The sequence below is a fragment of the Leptonychotes weddellii genome, chromosome 11 (assembly GCF_054177405.1).
Source record: "Leptonychotes weddellii isolate Sample4059 chromosome 11, ASM5417740v2, whole genome shotgun sequence".
In the NCBI taxonomy this organism is placed as follows: Eukaryota; Metazoa; Chordata; class Mammalia; order Carnivora; family Phocidae; genus Leptonychotes; species Leptonychotes weddellii.
The window spans coordinates 48,877,934-48,893,546 of record NC_138379.1 but is presented as its reverse complement, the minus strand read 5'-3'; the positions used below and the strand labels follow the sequence as shown (position 1 = coordinate 48,893,546).

At 51.4% G+C, this 15,613-nt stretch overlaps 1 long non-coding RNA gene across 1 annotated transcript in view; it reads left to right on the top strand.

Annotated features, from left to right (window-relative positions):
• The window catches only part of LOC145716217 (uncharacterized), a 16,717-nt gene extending 2,695 nt beyond the window's left edge, over window positions 1–14,022 (top strand). The window contains exons 2-3 of the long non-coding RNA XR_014138744.1: window positions 5,277–5,480; window positions 10,204–14,022. This is a non-coding gene — a long non-coding RNA (uncharacterized LOC145716217). The remainder of the gene's footprint in view (window positions 1–5,276; window positions 5,481–10,203) is intronic.
• Window positions 14,023–15,613: the final 1,591 nt, after the last annotated feature.

Below are 15,613 nucleotides of genomic sequence, written 5' to 3'. Positions count from 1 at the left end.
AGACTGCCTGCATTGCTTGACCTGTGGCCCCTTCCTCCATCTTCAAAGGCAGCCATGTGACAGCACCCTGTCTCCCCCTCTCTCTGCCCCCTGTTGTGTGATCACACCTCTTTCTCTGACTTGAAGCCCTCCCCCCACCTCCCTCCTACAAGGACCCTTGTGGTTGTGTTGGGCCACCAGGGTAATCTCCCTATCTTAAGATCCGTAATTGACTCACCTCTACCATGTAAATGAACGTATCCAAAATTAGGACACAGACATCTTTGGGGGGCCATTATTCTACCTACCACAGAAGCCAACCCTGTGAAGGCCTTCGAGGGGAGGACAGCAAGCACCCCAAGCAGAGGGAACTGCATGTGCAAAGTCCTCAAGGCTAGGCATGTTCTCAGAATAGCAAGAAGGTTACCCTTCTAGAAAGTCATGTTCCAGTTAGCTTGATTTTAATCAACTTTATCCATGGGGCCAATCTCACCTCTGTAGATGAATGTGATGTGCTCCGGGAACCCTAAGCATCCAGGACAACCCTCCCCTTGGCACTTAAGGTCATCTCCTCCATCTCCCCAACTTCTAGCTGGCCAACCATTCACATGCTTAGAATGAGAGCCCTGGATGTTTGAAGAAGGAGCCTGCCTGGGCAGCCACCTAGAGCTGGAGGCCAGACTGATTCTGGTCAAGGAGTGGGCCCAGCCCCTGGTACCTGCACATAATCCTGCTCTTTCTTCCCCCTGAAGGCCAGGGTTGTGTGGCTAAGGGAAGATGGGAGCAGGAAAGCCTAGACCTCCAGTAGTGGCAGCGGCCTTCAGTGGCCACATTGTTAGCTCCGGACTGTGGCGGGGAGGGCACCAGGGTCTGGCTGAATGAGGCATCTGTGATCTCTAGGTCAGGGGTTCTCCTGGGATATACCTCCCACCCCCCACCTCTGCCTGTACAGTTGGCTTCCTTAGCATCCCTTGTGCTGTCCCACAGGGACCACGGCTACCTCCCTGTGCCTGTTGGATGGTGGTCTTTCCTGTTAGAACTGAAGCTCTGCGAAAGCCAGAAGCTGTCTGTCTTGAGTGCACCAAGGCCCAGCTCCCAGCCCAGCTTGGCTCAGAGAAGTTGTTCCATGGAAGGAGGGAAGGAGGGAGGGAAGGAAGGAAGGAAGGAAGGAAGGAAGGAAGGAAGGAAGGAAGGAAGGAAGGGAGAGACTGTTGCGATCCTTGCTTCATCTGATCACCTCTTCCCTGGACCACTGCACCAGCTTCCTCATTAGTTTCCATGCCTCTGGCCTCTCCTCCACACTGTTTCAGGGGGTGATGCTAACATACTGTCTAGTTAAAACCCTCCAGAAGCTCCCTGAAACCCTTAAGATCCAGCCAAGCCATTGCCAGCCTCACTAGGCATTCACCCACCGATTCTCTTCCCGGCTCCTGCACTACCCCCTGAGCACACCAAATACCTCCCACCCTGCGTGCCCTTGTGGGTTCCTAAGCCCAGGATGCCCTTCCTCCTCTTCTCCCCACCTGGGTGACTTCTACTCATGGTTCAGGAGACAAGCTCCTCCAGGAAACCTGCCTGACTACCCCCAGCCTCCTCTGGGTTCCCATAGCCTCCCCACTCCTCTCCGGGCTTCCCGCCATATCAACACCAATTCTGTCTCCTTCTCCAGACCCTGAGCTCCTCAAAGGCAGGCACTGAGTCTGACCCATGGTTTTGTCCTAGCAAGGTCCCTGGACACGGTCAGGCACAGAGCAAATGCTCAGCACAGGTATAAGCTCAGCCCCCAGGCAGTGGGAGGCCTGAGGCCTGACTAGTGGGCACTTCTGCCCTCTGGTGGCCATTTTGGGTCACTGCGCTTTTCTGTGTCCTATTTATGAGCTTCACTAGGGTAATGGACTGGCTCCTAGAACAGCGGTTTTCAGAATGTGCCGCCAGGGGGCGCCCGGGTGGCCCAGTAGGTTGGGCGTCTGCCTTCTGCTCAGGTCGTGATCTCCGGATGATCTTGGGATCTTGGGATCCTGGGATCGTGCCCCGCGTCTTGCCCCGCGTCGCGTGGGGCTCCCCGCTCAGCGGGAAGTCTGCTTCTTCCTCTCCCTCTGCCCCATCCCCCCCGCTGGTCTTGCTCTCTCTGTGTCTCTGTCTCTAATAAATAAATAAAACTTAAAAAAAAAAAAAAAAAGAATGTAGCCTCAGGACCACACCATCAGCATCACCTTGGAACTTGTTAGAAATGAAAATTCTGGGGGCGCCTGGCCGGCTGAGTTAGTGGAGCATCTCAGAGTCTTGAGTTCAAGCCCCATGTTGGGCATAAAGCATACTTTAAAAAGGAAAAAAAGGAAAATTCTTGGACTCCACCCCAGACCTATGAATCAGAAACTCGGGGGGTGGGGCCTAGAAATCTGTTTTAACAGCCCTCCAGGGGATTCTGATGCATGCTAGTTTGACAACCCGCTTCCCAGGAGCCCCAGGCAATGGAGGAGACAACAGGACCCATCTGGTCTGCTGCTGGCTAAAACACAGGACTCCCAGTTAAAGGTGAATCTCAGATAACAATGATTTTTATTGCAACTATTGCACCAGACACATTTATACTAAAACTTGTTGTTTATCTGAAATTCACCTTTAACTGGGTTTCCTTCTCCCCCACCCCCACCCTCCCCCACCCCCCCACCCCGCGTCTAAATCTGTCAGTCTTAAGCAAAGAACTCTTCTCTTGGTTTAATGCTCTGGTGTCACCATCTTGAAAATTTTTTTTTTAAGATTTTATTTATTTATTTGAGAGAGAGCGAGTGCACGAGAGAGAACATGAGCAGGGGAGAGGGGCAGAAGGAGAGGGAGAAGCAGGTTCCCCGCTGAGCAGGGAGCCCCATGCGGAGCTCAATCCCAGAACCTTAGGAGTCCAGAGCCAAGGGCAGCCACTTAACCGACTGAGCCACCCAGGCGCCCCATCCATCTTGCAATTCTTAATAATGTTTGGACATTGAGCCCTGCATTTTCATTTTGCACAAGTATTCAGTCATAGTAAGGACCCTCGCAAAGCCTTATCCAGAACATTCAGGACCGAGAGCTCAAAGACGGGAGGGGTCTGACCTCCAGCAGCTGAGCCGTGTCTCTAAGTTTTTCCAGATACCCCGTCTTCCACATCCCCCATTGGTCCCCTGCCAGATGGGTCAAACCTTCATTTCCTCTCCCCAGAGTGCACTATGTGTCTCCTCACTGTCTTGCTGCCCCCATCCTTGCCCCTTCTCTTCCCCCTTCCACTCAGTGAAGTTCCCAAAATGTTTGCCATGTCACCCTCCTGCTCAAAACTTTTCTCAGGGTGTCTTCTTACCACTTCTTAGCCACCTGCCATTACAGAGCACTGAGCTGGGCACTTTGCCTCCTCATTTCCTGTGTTCAGTGCAGGAATCCTGCCTCTGGCCGAGGCCTTGGGGTGGGGGCGCTGTGGGCAGGACCTGCTGGAGCCTGGACTGGAAGGCTGAGTATCATCTCCAGCTGATGCACATCAGGAGAACCGCTGCCTGGGACGGCGAGAGGAACAGGTAGAGAGGCTCCAGAATGATTTATTGAGCACCTACGATGTGCCTGGCACTGTCCTGGGTAGTGGGCATGAGGACGAAAGCAGCAGATATGAGCCCCACCTTCAATGTAATGACTTCACAGGTCCTGCCAGCTTTGATCTCAGGTTTATGCCCTAAAATGAGAGCCCTAATCAAATAGTAGAGGATGCTGACGTTATTTTTAATTTTTCAGAGGCAAGCAGGAAGTTGTTCTACTCTTTCTTGTAGATTTGATTCGAAATTACACTAGAGGGAGTGGGCCGGAAGCAGAGAAGAAACAAGATTGGCATGACCTGATTATCGCTGCAGAGGGATAGTGGGGGATGGGGGTTTATTTTACTAATCTGCCTAATTTTAGGTACATCATCCACATGTGTATTTATTAATTTTTTCTTTGGCGAGGCAGAAGGAGAGGGAGAGAGAGAATCTTAAGCAGGCTCCACACCCAGTGCAGAGCCTGTCACGGGGCTCGATCCCACAACCCCAAGACTGTGACCTGAGCCAAAATCAAGAGTCAGACACGCAACTGACTGAGCCACCCAGGTGCCCCGCGCACGTTTATTTTTTTCAACACAGTTCAAAGTGTTATTAAAACACCAAAATCTTCCCAGTCTAGAATTGAGACCCTTCTTTCAGGCTAGGCTTTAAACTGGAAACCTGGAGAGCATGCTGCTCTCCCTCCATGATCATCTCTGGCTCCCTATGGCCCCTCCAGAGTGGAGTGCAGAGTGGGAGAGAGGGCAGAAAAGGCCCTCCTTGCCTGACACGGTTGTAACCTGGCCTGCGGACCCTCTGGCCATGGTGGATGTCCCAAGTTATCTTAACTCATGGGATTCTCCTGGAGATTTTTCAGGAAAACTCCTCCTCTGGGGACCTCTCACCTAGATTTCCCCTGATAAAGCAGGGCCTCCTCCGGTTTGCCACTTCCCTGTCAGTCTCCAGCTGTCCCCACTCTGTCGGGATCCCCTCACCACCCCCAAACTGGTCCTCAGGCAGGGGGACACCAGCTTAGGCAGGCAGGCCCTCATTTTCCCCTGGAAAATCAGGCGTCCTCTGTCTGTCTACCCAGGCAGTGAGCCGTTCCCAGCAGCGGCCCGGCCCTCCCCACTCTGCTGCCGCACACAGCCCCTTGCTGTTAGACTGTGCAGTGTGTGAGAGCCCTTCTGGTCCCAGTGTCTCCCAGAGTGAGGCACATATGTCAAGCTCTCTGAACAGTGCTCTGGAAGCCCTCCTCACTGGGCTTAAAGGAGGGAAGAGAAGCAGAGCAGAATGACAACTTTCTCTTAAAGAGCCCCTGCACCACGGGTGGGTGATGGCTGGAGGCTGGCAGGACAGGTCTGGGAGCACTCCCTCTGCTGGGCCTGCAGGATGGGCTGACACTCCATTTAGGACTCTGGGTGCTGGGGCCCTCTTGTCCACAGCTTTTAGAGCCCCTGGTGAGACACCAGCCATAGGATGAGCCTTATTCCCACCCCACCCTATCACATGACTAGAGAACCCCTGACTCAGAGAGTTGCCAGAGGCTCCTTCATCACCTGGATTTGCCTGGCAAAAACTTGCTCCTCTACAAGCCTCCATGCAAACTCTGCCTCCTCCAGGATGACCTCCCTGATTGCCCCAGGGAGCACATTGAGACACTCTTCCCTCGTGCTCCCACCGTACCTTGTTCTCTCCTCCTACAAGAACTGTTCTAGTTCCTGCATTTTTGAAATGTCTGGTGTCATGTCTCCCCATCAGATTTTGAGTTTCTTGAAGAATCCCTGGATGGCTTCTGGTTTGTCACTGGGTCCCTGTTATCCAGCACAAAGGCTGCGGGACACAAAGAAGTACTAAAGCAAGAATAGCAACGATGACAACCTCCACTGAGTGCTAACTCTGTACCAGGCCCTGGGGCGAGCTTCATGGTGCATTATCGCCTTAATCCTGGTAGAGTCTTATGTGGTAAGTACTATTATCCCTGTTTTACAGATGAGAAAACCGAGGCTCAGAAGCTGAAACCGCTGGCTTGAAGGCAGGAGAGCCGGGTTTTGACCCAAGTCCTCCGGAGTGCGGGGCCCCTTGTGCTCTACTGAATTGGGGCTCAGCCATGCTTGATAGGCACCTGGATGGGGGCAGGGATGGGTGGGCCCCCTTAGGTCAGACTGATGGCCTCAGACCCCACCACACTAGGACTTTGTGCTTTCTTGGGGGTCGCAGGATATGCAGAGAGTCAGGGGATACAGAAGGGTCAAGACAGGTGTGGGAGCTGCTGACTTCTGAGGCCACTGCAAGGTCAAGTCAAGATGTAATTGGGGCTGTCACTTCTTGCCAGCATTGATGAACCTCATTTCCTTAATCCCTTAAGCCCTGCTGCAGCCCTTAAACAGATCCTAGGGGCTGACAGCCAAGGCCCCAGCTCAGGAAACTCCCAGGGCTCCCGGAAGGAAGAAAACACATCCCTGGAAATGGGCAGGTTGTAATGGCTCAGGGTCTGGGTGCTCACAGGGCAGCAACGGGGGCTGGCTGGGCCACAGTTCTTTGTGGCCACCTGTCCGGGTTTGCTCATAACTGAGGGATGTGGGGCTTCCAGGGCTAAAACTGTCTAGGAATCAGTTGTCACCCTGCAACATTAAAGGCTTCTGCTCATTAGCTGCTTCTGAGCCCTGGATGAAGTACTCTTGGGAGACCAGGTGGTGTTAGCGCACGCGGGTTGTTTGGCCTGGCTGTGGCCCCAGGGGCTGGTGGAGAGAGGGGGGCCAGGAGTCAGAACAAATGGGGCTTGCACCCACTTCAGCCTTACACTGGCTGGGTGGCCTTAGGCCACTTGCCTAAAAAACATCCCTGAGACTTCTTCCCTCTTCTCTACAATGAGGTGGGTAACATCCACTCTGTGGGGCTCTTCTGAAGATGAAAATGAGATACCTGGCAGAAGGCAGGCGTCATTGCAGGATTAGGTTCGACTGTGAGCAACAGATCCCCAGAATTGTTCCTGCTTAAAGGAGAGTTTGTTTCTCTCTCAGATGCAAGTCTAGAAATAAATGGTTCAAGGGTGGTGGGGAGGCTCTGCTTCATTAAGTGCTTGGGCATTCAGGCTCCTTCTAGCTCCTGGCTCCTCCAACCCTAGGGTATGGCCCTTGTCTTCAAAGACCAAGATGGCAGCTAGAGCCCCAGCCATCACATCCATGTTCCAGGCAGCAGATGAGAGAAGGACCAAAGAAGGGCACGTCACTCCCTTTAAGGGTACTTCCCAGAAATTGTACGCAGCAATTCCGCTTACATTCCATTGGTCCTAACTTCAGTCCCAGGGCCACAGCAAGAGAGTCTGTGAAATGGACTTTTTATTCCAAGGGGCCACTGCCCCAGTAAAAATCAGGAGTACTATTATTGTGGAAGAAGGAGGGCACAGATATTGGGGAACTAGCTGTAGGGCTGGCCACCTGTACCTGGTACAGTGCCTGACATACATCAAGATTCAGCAAATGTGAGCTCCTTGTCCCCAGCCTGAGAAAGCTTGTGACTCAGGCTCCTGAGCTAGCCAGGACCTCCTGGGTGCTTCGATGGGACACGGAAGGAGGAGAACAGAGCTGGGATTAGCTGGGACATAAGAGGCAGGGACATCCCTGGGTACCACAAGGCTCGGTCTGTGCCACCCCACATCTGAAGGTCAGCACCCCAGGAGCTCAGCAGAGGGGTTCTGGGTGGCGAGGAGCCCTCAGGAGCCAGGCCAGAAGCTGGAGGCAGGAGATGCTCCAGTCAGGAGAAAGGACTTGACCAACGCCAGGCAGGACACCAGAATCCACCCAAGTGGCATGAGATCAGGGTGGAAAGGCAGCGGGTGGGGCCCCTGACAGCCAGACCTTTACTGATGGCCACCACAGAGGAAGAGAACACATTGGAGTCAAACTTGTCCTGTTTTATTTTAGAAGCAAGCTAACAGATGTTAAGTCATCTAGGAAAAGCAGCCTCTGCCAAAAAACAGACCCAAAAATTCAAGGACAATGAAACCAGACAGGGCAGCCCAACACAGGCTCTTGCCCAGGAGATGGGGGTCTTGTTCCTAAGGACATGACAGGGATAGTATCTGCTTTATGGGTACATTAGGGTCGGTGGCATAGGGGACCTTGTAAGACCACCCCAAAGCAAGGCTGCCGAATGCCCTGCTCCCCACACATGCAGTTTGGATATGGAGGCAGGGGAGCTTGCCTGAAGACGTAAATCCGATCTTGGAAGCTTGAGGTGTGCTGGGCACATTCCATCTCCTGGACCCTGATCTGCAGCATGCTGTTAAGTCCCCGAGTTGCACGTCTGTCCACGCTGCATTGCCTGGCCCACCAACCGGGGCCAGAAGAGATGGTGGTCTGGGGCAGGCACCTGGGCTCTGCGCCCTCGGGGCTGCCTGATGCTCAATGCATGGCTGCTCAACCCAGGGGCCTGCAAGTTTCCATGCACACATACGAGGGCCTCCTGTCGTGCCCTCCCGGGCAACGGCTGCATGGCTTCTCCTCTGCCCTCCCATCTCCAAGACCCTTTCCCTACCCGCATCCCAGCTGATGGTCTTGCCTCCTGAGTCACTGAGAGAATGAAAGAAAACAGAAAGGACTCCCCACAGGCTCCCTCCTGGCATCTTGTGGGTAATACTGCCCTCCTCCGGCTCAAGCCAGCCCCTCCTCCCAGGCAGTCTGCTCTCTCCCACTTGAACTGGGAAGGCACCACAGAGTTCAAAGCAGGAGGGCATCAGCGTTTGCCTCATGAGTTAAATCGACCAAGGCGAGTAGGGTCCTCTCGATCCTTCCCTTGGGTGTACACACGTACTAGTTCTAGCTCATGAAGGCCCTCTCTGTTTCCCTCCTTGTGCCTTGTCTTCCCTTTCTTCCTCAGCAGAACCCCTCAGAGGAACGGTGCGGACCTCTGTCTCCAGTTCCAGCCTCCTGTTGTTTCTTACTGTCGCCCTACCCAGTGTTTCTCCGGTCACTCCACCAAAGGTCCTTCCAAGGTCGCCGCGACCTCCGTGCCGTGGACCCAGTGGGTGACTAGTTCAACACTGCTGCCTGGCCCTCTTCGGGTTTTTCTCTCTTAAGTCCTGGGACCCCACACACCCTCGAGCTCCCCCCTCCTCTTCTCCTGGACGCCCCCTCTCTGTCTCTGTTGCCTGTTCCTCCTCTTCTCCCGACATGGGAGCCTGGGGCTCGGTCCTCGGCCTTCTCTACAGCAGCCACCATTTCCTTGTTGGTCTCATCCGACCGTGAGCTTTAAATACCTTTTCCATGCCCCGACTCCCACTTTTCTGGACCTCTCCCAGACTCTGGATGAGTATCTCCAACTGTGCGCCCACCATCTCCACTTGGATGTCTAAGAGACATCTGAGAATTAGCACATCCAGCCCCGAATTCTGATCTGCAACTCCAAACTTACTGCTCCTGTCACCTTCCTCAAGACAGACCAGGGCCGCGCCATCCTTCTAGATGCTCAGGCCAAGCACACGGGGCCACCGTGGACTCCTCTCTCTCACAACCTATATTCAGTTCATCAGGAAGTCCTGTGGCTCCCCCTCCCACAGACATCCCAGAATGCGACTCCGCCTCACACCTCCCTGCTGCGGCCTCCCCTGAGCCACCTCTCCTTTGATTGTCGCATCTGCTTTGACCCTACTCGCCTTGGTCTATTTAACTCATGAGGCAAATGCTGACGCCCTCTTGCTTCGAACTCTGCGGTGCCTTCCCAGTTCAACTGGAGCGAGAGTTAAATTCCTTACCGTAGGCTCTAAGCCCTCCATGCTCTGATCTCTGTGACCTCGAGGACCCACCTTTTCCCTCCCCACCCCGCCCCAGCCCTTCCATCACCCTCTTCTTTCAAGCCACATTGGCCTCCTGGCTTGAACATCCTAGGTGTGCCCCACCTCAGGGCCTTTGCACCTGTGTTCTGCTTCAGGTCTTTTTACTCAAATGCCACCTTCCCTGACCACTCCATTCAAGATGATAACTCCCCTGCTGACCTTCCATGTTCTCCTCTGTCTATGGTTTTCTTTCTTTTCTCCATAGCACATATCTCATCAGATATCCCATTCTTCTTTTTTTCCTTGCTTATTGTCTACCTCCCTCCACTAGAAAGTAAATTTCATGGTGGCAGAGAACTTTCCCTGCTGTACCCCCAGCATTAGAACAATGCTGAGCACAAAGTAATCACTCAGTATGAATGTACTGAAAGAAGGAAGAAAGGCAAGGAGCAATGAGTACGTGAAGGAATTGCTTTCCCTGCTCAGGAGGGCTGGGCGGCCAGAGAGGGCACTAGAATGGGGGCAACAATGAGCATTGTTGTGAGGACCAAGATGTACCAGGTCCCATGCTGGGGGCTGGGGGGTGTGTGGCCTGGTAGAAGCAGACACGCAAGCTGACAGTCACAGAGGCAGGTGGTAAATGAGAGGACAGAGGGAACGCCCAGAGGGAAGCCCGTGGCAGCCCAGAGGAGAGCCTACCCATGAAAGACTCCTGTGAGGAGGGGACACCTGAGCCCTGCCCGAGTCCAACCTGGCCACTCTCTGCCCAACTCTCCTCTAAGCCCAGCGGAGACTTCGAGGCAGCCAGATGCGGGCATCAGAGCTACCCGGGTTTGCATGCTGGTTTCTCGGCTGGGTGGCTTTGGGCAAAGCACTTCCCCTCGCCAAGTCTCGGTTTCCTCATATGTCAAGCGTGCCAGCAGCTGAGCTGAGCTTCTCCTAACTTCCTTCCGACTTCAAGCCTCAATCAGTTCACGGAAGCTGGCCACTCGGATCTCCCTTCAAGAGAGCCTACGGCGCAGAGTGGAAGGAAGCATGGGATCTCTTGGCCGGGGACAATAGCACCCAGAAGACTGACGGACCATCTGCAAACTTTGATGTTTACAGTTGAAGAAACCAAGACCAAGTGTAGTAAACCATATCATTTGTTCTCCATTCTTCCTTCGACCGTTGCCATGGTCCACTGAGGGTAGAGGGTACTTCCTTGCTCTGTTGAGATTGGCTTGGTCATGTGACTTGCTTTGGCCAGTGGAATGTGGCCAGAAGAGACTGGGTGATTGTTCTGATCCCAGGCCTTAAGAGGCATCACGTGTTTCCACTCGCACCCTGGGAGTTTCTGTCATCCACCTTGAGGAAAGCATGCTCTGAGTGGCCAGTGATCCCAGAGTGAGAGGCACATGGAGCAGACCTGAGCCTGAAAGACAGCCTGAAGCCTTCCCTGCCATCCCAGCCTACATGCAGACTGTGAGCAGGACAGAGGAATATTGCTTATAAGCCACTCAGATTTTTAGTTGTTTGTTATGTGGCTTTATCCTAGCAGTAGCTGACCAATGCACCAAGGTAAGAGAAGTCATATCACAAAAGGTCACATTAGAAGTCACAGCGTGTGAATCTTATCAATGCTATGCATATAGAATTGTTTAGTAAAACAAGAGAAGTTCAAAATATTATCAACAAACATCATTGTGACAGAACAAAACACATGTTTGTGTGCTGATCAGTATGGGACAAATTGGGCAGATGGTCTGCCAAGCACCTTGTTTCCGAGAATTGCCTCTTCCCCCCCCGTCCACATTTGCAAACATAGATACCACAGTCCTTTGCTCTCAACCTCCATGATGAGGAATGAGGACATAGTCAATCTAGGCCACATGCCTTCTTCCCAAGAATCTTGGACCTAGGACCGAGATAGAAAACTTAGTTTCTCTTTGGGGGGATGGACCATAATATTAATTTGGGACCTGTTTGGTGGTACTGTTTTTGCCTCATCCTGAGGCCTGACTGCACCCCTGCCCTTCGAGGTTGGGGGACTCCCCCATATCCTTCCACTGAATTCCCCTTTGTGCTGACACTTGTTCAGTTACAAAAACTGAATCAGAAGAGAACTCTGTGGGAAGCAGAAGGTGGCATTTTGAGTTTATGACATTTTCTTTGGTAAAGTTCTTACTACGATGTGGCACGTCTGTCTCCACCCACTAAACCGGACACTCCTCCAGGGCAGAAGATGGGGCCTGGTTCCATTCTGCGTGCTCCTGTGCCAGCCTCAGGTCTGGTGTGGTCTGGGTGCTCCGCAAAGCTTCCTTGAATTGAGTCATTATAGGAAGCCACAGTTAGTATCCCTTTCCTGTGCTGTTGGTTGGTTGGGGGATACTTTTATTGCCACGTTCATAGCAGCATCATGCACAGCAGCCAAAAGGTGGACGCAAGGGATGAATGGAGAAAACACATACAATGGAATATTATTCAGCCCTCAAAAGGAAGGACATTCTGACACATGCTACAACATGGATGAGCCTTGAAGACATCATGCTAAGTGATGTCTGTATGGTTCCACTTACATGAGGTAACTAAAGTAGTCAAATTCATAAAGACAGAGAGTAGAATGGTGGTTGGCAGGGGCTGGGGGGATGAGGGAATAGGGTGTCATTGTTTAACGGGTACTGACTTTGTTTTGTAAGACGAGGAAAGTTCTGGAGACGGATGGCCGTGATGGTTGCACAACATTGTGAACAGACTTCATGCCACCGAACTGGACACTGGCAAACAGTGCAAACATAAATTTTATGTTATGTATATTTTAGCACAATTTTTTTTTTAAAGTAAAATGCTTGGACCAGTGCCTAGTACACAAGACACACTCCAGAGCAGAGGGTCCAAACTCCTTTCATAATGCTCCTAAGGCATCCTTTGCCTTTTTCACGGGGGTGATGGGGCAAAACAAGGGTAGTTCAACCACGGGTGCCCCCATACCCATCAGAGCCCCACACTGTCCTAGAAATAGCCATATTCTTTGCTGCCATGCCCTCGCAATAAAACAATGCCAACGCCACTCAAGAAAGCAGTAACATTATTTTATTGATGAAACAATAAAATGTATTCAATTCATTATATAGTGACCCTTGAATGTACACCTTTTTAATATTCCTTTTTTTTTTTAAAGATTTTATTTATTTATTTGAGAGAGAGAGAATGAGAGACAGAGAGCAGGAGAGGGAGGAGGGTCAGAGGGAGAAGCAGACTCCCCGCTGAGCAGGGAGCCCGATGCGGGACTCGATCCAGGGACTCCAGGATCATGACCCGAGCCGAAGGCAGTCGCTCAACCAACTGAGCCACCCAGGCGCCCCTTAATATTCTTTTTTTTAAAAAAAGATTTTATTTATTTATTTGACAGAGAGATAGAGAGCCAGAGAGCCCAAGCAGAGGGAATGGCAGAGGGAGAGGGAGAAGCAGGCTCCCCACTGATGCGGGGCTTGATCCCAGGACTCTGGGATCATGACCTGAACTGAAGGCAGACGCTTAACCATCTGAGCCACCCAGGCGCCCCCCTTTTTAATATTCTGCGTGGCAAAACGGGAAGTATCATAAAGCACTTCTGCTGTAGACAGGAGCATCATGGCTGTCTCCAGGAAAAGCGTTTGTGTTTTTTGAATTATTTGAATTGTGAGCTAAACCAGCCACTTTTTTCATGGAACACCATTTTTACTTGGAAGAAAAATTGACAGGCAAATTACAGTTACGCAGACTTGAGTATCTGGCAGGCATTTTCTCAAAAACGAATAAGTGAGCCTGTCATTTCAAGGTAGACTGACGGTATTTGCTGCTAATGATAAAATTCAAGCTTTCAAGTGAAAATTAGAATTTTGGAAAACTTGTGTTCACCAGTGTAAGCCTGACAGCTTCTCAACATGTAAAGATTTCTCTGATGAGATCTGTAGCGATATTAATGAATTTGATTTTTTAATATTATATGCTAAAATTTATCAGTATTTGAAAGATAACTTGGTGAACTTTTTTTTTTCCCCCATAGTGGCCAATGCATGCTGTTACAAAATCATGCATGGGTAAAAGATACATTCAAAGAGCAAAAGAAGGGCAGCTGGCTGGCTCAGCTGGTAGAGCATGGGACTCTTGATCTTGGGCTCATGAGTTTGAGCCCCACGTTGGGTGGAGAGCTTGCTTAAAAAAATGCAAAAGAAACTAATGGATATTACCGTAACTGAGGAAGAAAATATCATTGATATGATTTCAAATTCTAATAGCAACTAACTGCCAAGAAATTTGTAGAATTTTGGTTAGTATCAAAGGAGAATATCCACAATTATTTGAAAATAATTCTTTTTTAGCTTCTAGCTAAAATCTTTTCTAGCTACGAATCAGTATAAGTCTGTATTTTCTTTGTAAGCTTCAAACAAAACAATATATTGTATCCGATTGAACGCTGAAACAGAGGAGAATCCAGCTGTCTTCTATTAAGCCAAGCATTAAAGAAATGTGTAAACCTATGAAACAATGCCACTCTTCTCACTAGTTTTTTTTGTTGTTGTTTAGGAAAATATGTTTTTCATAAAAATATGTTAAAATTTAATATGATTGTTATTTTAAGTCAATGATGTAAATATTTTTAAATGTCTGTTTTAATTTATAATACTGGAAATACCAATATAAACCACGTAAACAGAAGTTCTGTGGAGTCCTCAATAATTTTTAGGTGTGAAACAGTGTCCCGAGATCCACAAGTTTGAGAGCAAGAGCTCTAGGGTTAGCGCTTTGAACTAGTATTCTGTTATTCTGCACCAACCCATATCAGACAGCAGGGGGCAGCAGAGGCAGTCTGATAATGTTATTATCCCTTTGCCTTTCTTTAAAGCTATTAACCGCCTTTTGGGTGTGACCCGAGCCCCCGTGTGCTGCTGAAGACACAGAAGAAATCCAACGTGGAGTTCATGGTCCAGTGATTAAGCAGTTGACAATAGGGGAGCCAAGATCCCCCCCTCTTGTGAGCAAAGTAAAGTCATAATGATTGCTGTTATTCCCACCGACCGGTGCCAAGGCCTGGTGGAGGGGAGGGGGCCCACAGGATATGGGGTCAGAGAGGACCCTGAAGCTTCCCATCCTTTCAAGACTGGAGCCAGGGATCCAATAGAAGGAGAAGCAGGCCAGGTATAAGTTTTTATTTACTCGACAGAGACATTTCCCGGAGCCATCCCCAACCCGTCCACCATATGAAAGAGGCCAGCACGGATTTATGGCTCTCACCTCTGTCTCCCTTCCGCTTTCCACGGCCACGCCTCCCAGCCTCCTGCCTGGGATCCTACTTCACTGAGGCCTTCAGGCCTGATCTTCCTCACCTGCCCTGGCCCCGCTCTCGGCACCCCACCACCTGGAAGCGGGAAGTGCTGTCTCTCCTCAGTCTCTGGTCAGTGCCCTGTCTCTCTAGCACACTGCTACCCCCTCTCCTTCACATGGCTTTAGGCTTTAGGTCCTCCTCTAAAAAACAAAAACCCAAAGCCTCCACCTCTGCCTCCTGCCCAGCTGCCACCCAAGTGTGCCCCCTTTGCCAGCGACCCTGGAAAAGGCCGCCCACACCGTGTCCACGTGCACTGCTGCTCCTGCCTTCACCTCTCCCAGGAACCACCCTCAGTCCCCAGCTGCTGACCCCGATGATTCAGTCCTGATGCTCCTGGCCTGCCCCCTTCTCCCCTTCTCTGATCAGTTTTTCTCTGACTCTGTCCTGGGCTCCATCCCCTGTGGGGTTTCCTGCTGCATCCTTGTGAACCACATTCCCTCCCTGGGGCTGGTCCCCTCCCCCAAAGATAGGGCAAAACCCCACAAATTCTCTATCTCCCTTATCCCACACAGACACAGTCAGTAGCTTGCTTCTTTCCCCCTAAATGTTCGTAACCCCTCCATACCCACCCCAGCTCAGACCCTCATCTCTCCTTGTCATCTGGACTCTCAGAAGAGGCCCCAGCTGCTCTCCCTGCCTCAGTCTTCTCCAAAGAGCCACCAGGGTGAGCTCTGAGAAGCCAAGCTGACACAGTCCCCTGCTTGAACCCTCCCAACACGCCCCTCTGCTGGCAGCACAGAAGCCAAACTCTGTGACAAAGACCTGAGGGACAGGTCTCCCTGTCTACCTCTCCAGCCATGGGCTCTCTTGACCTTTCCGCCTGGGTACTATGGGACCGATGTGTCTCCCCCCGGCCCCCCGCGCCCCCCCCCCGCCAACTCCATGCTACCTCAGGCCTCGCTGACTGAGCGCTTTAGTCCACATGGGCTTCGAGGGGCTGCCATTTTCATCTCCATCTTACTCACGAGGACACTG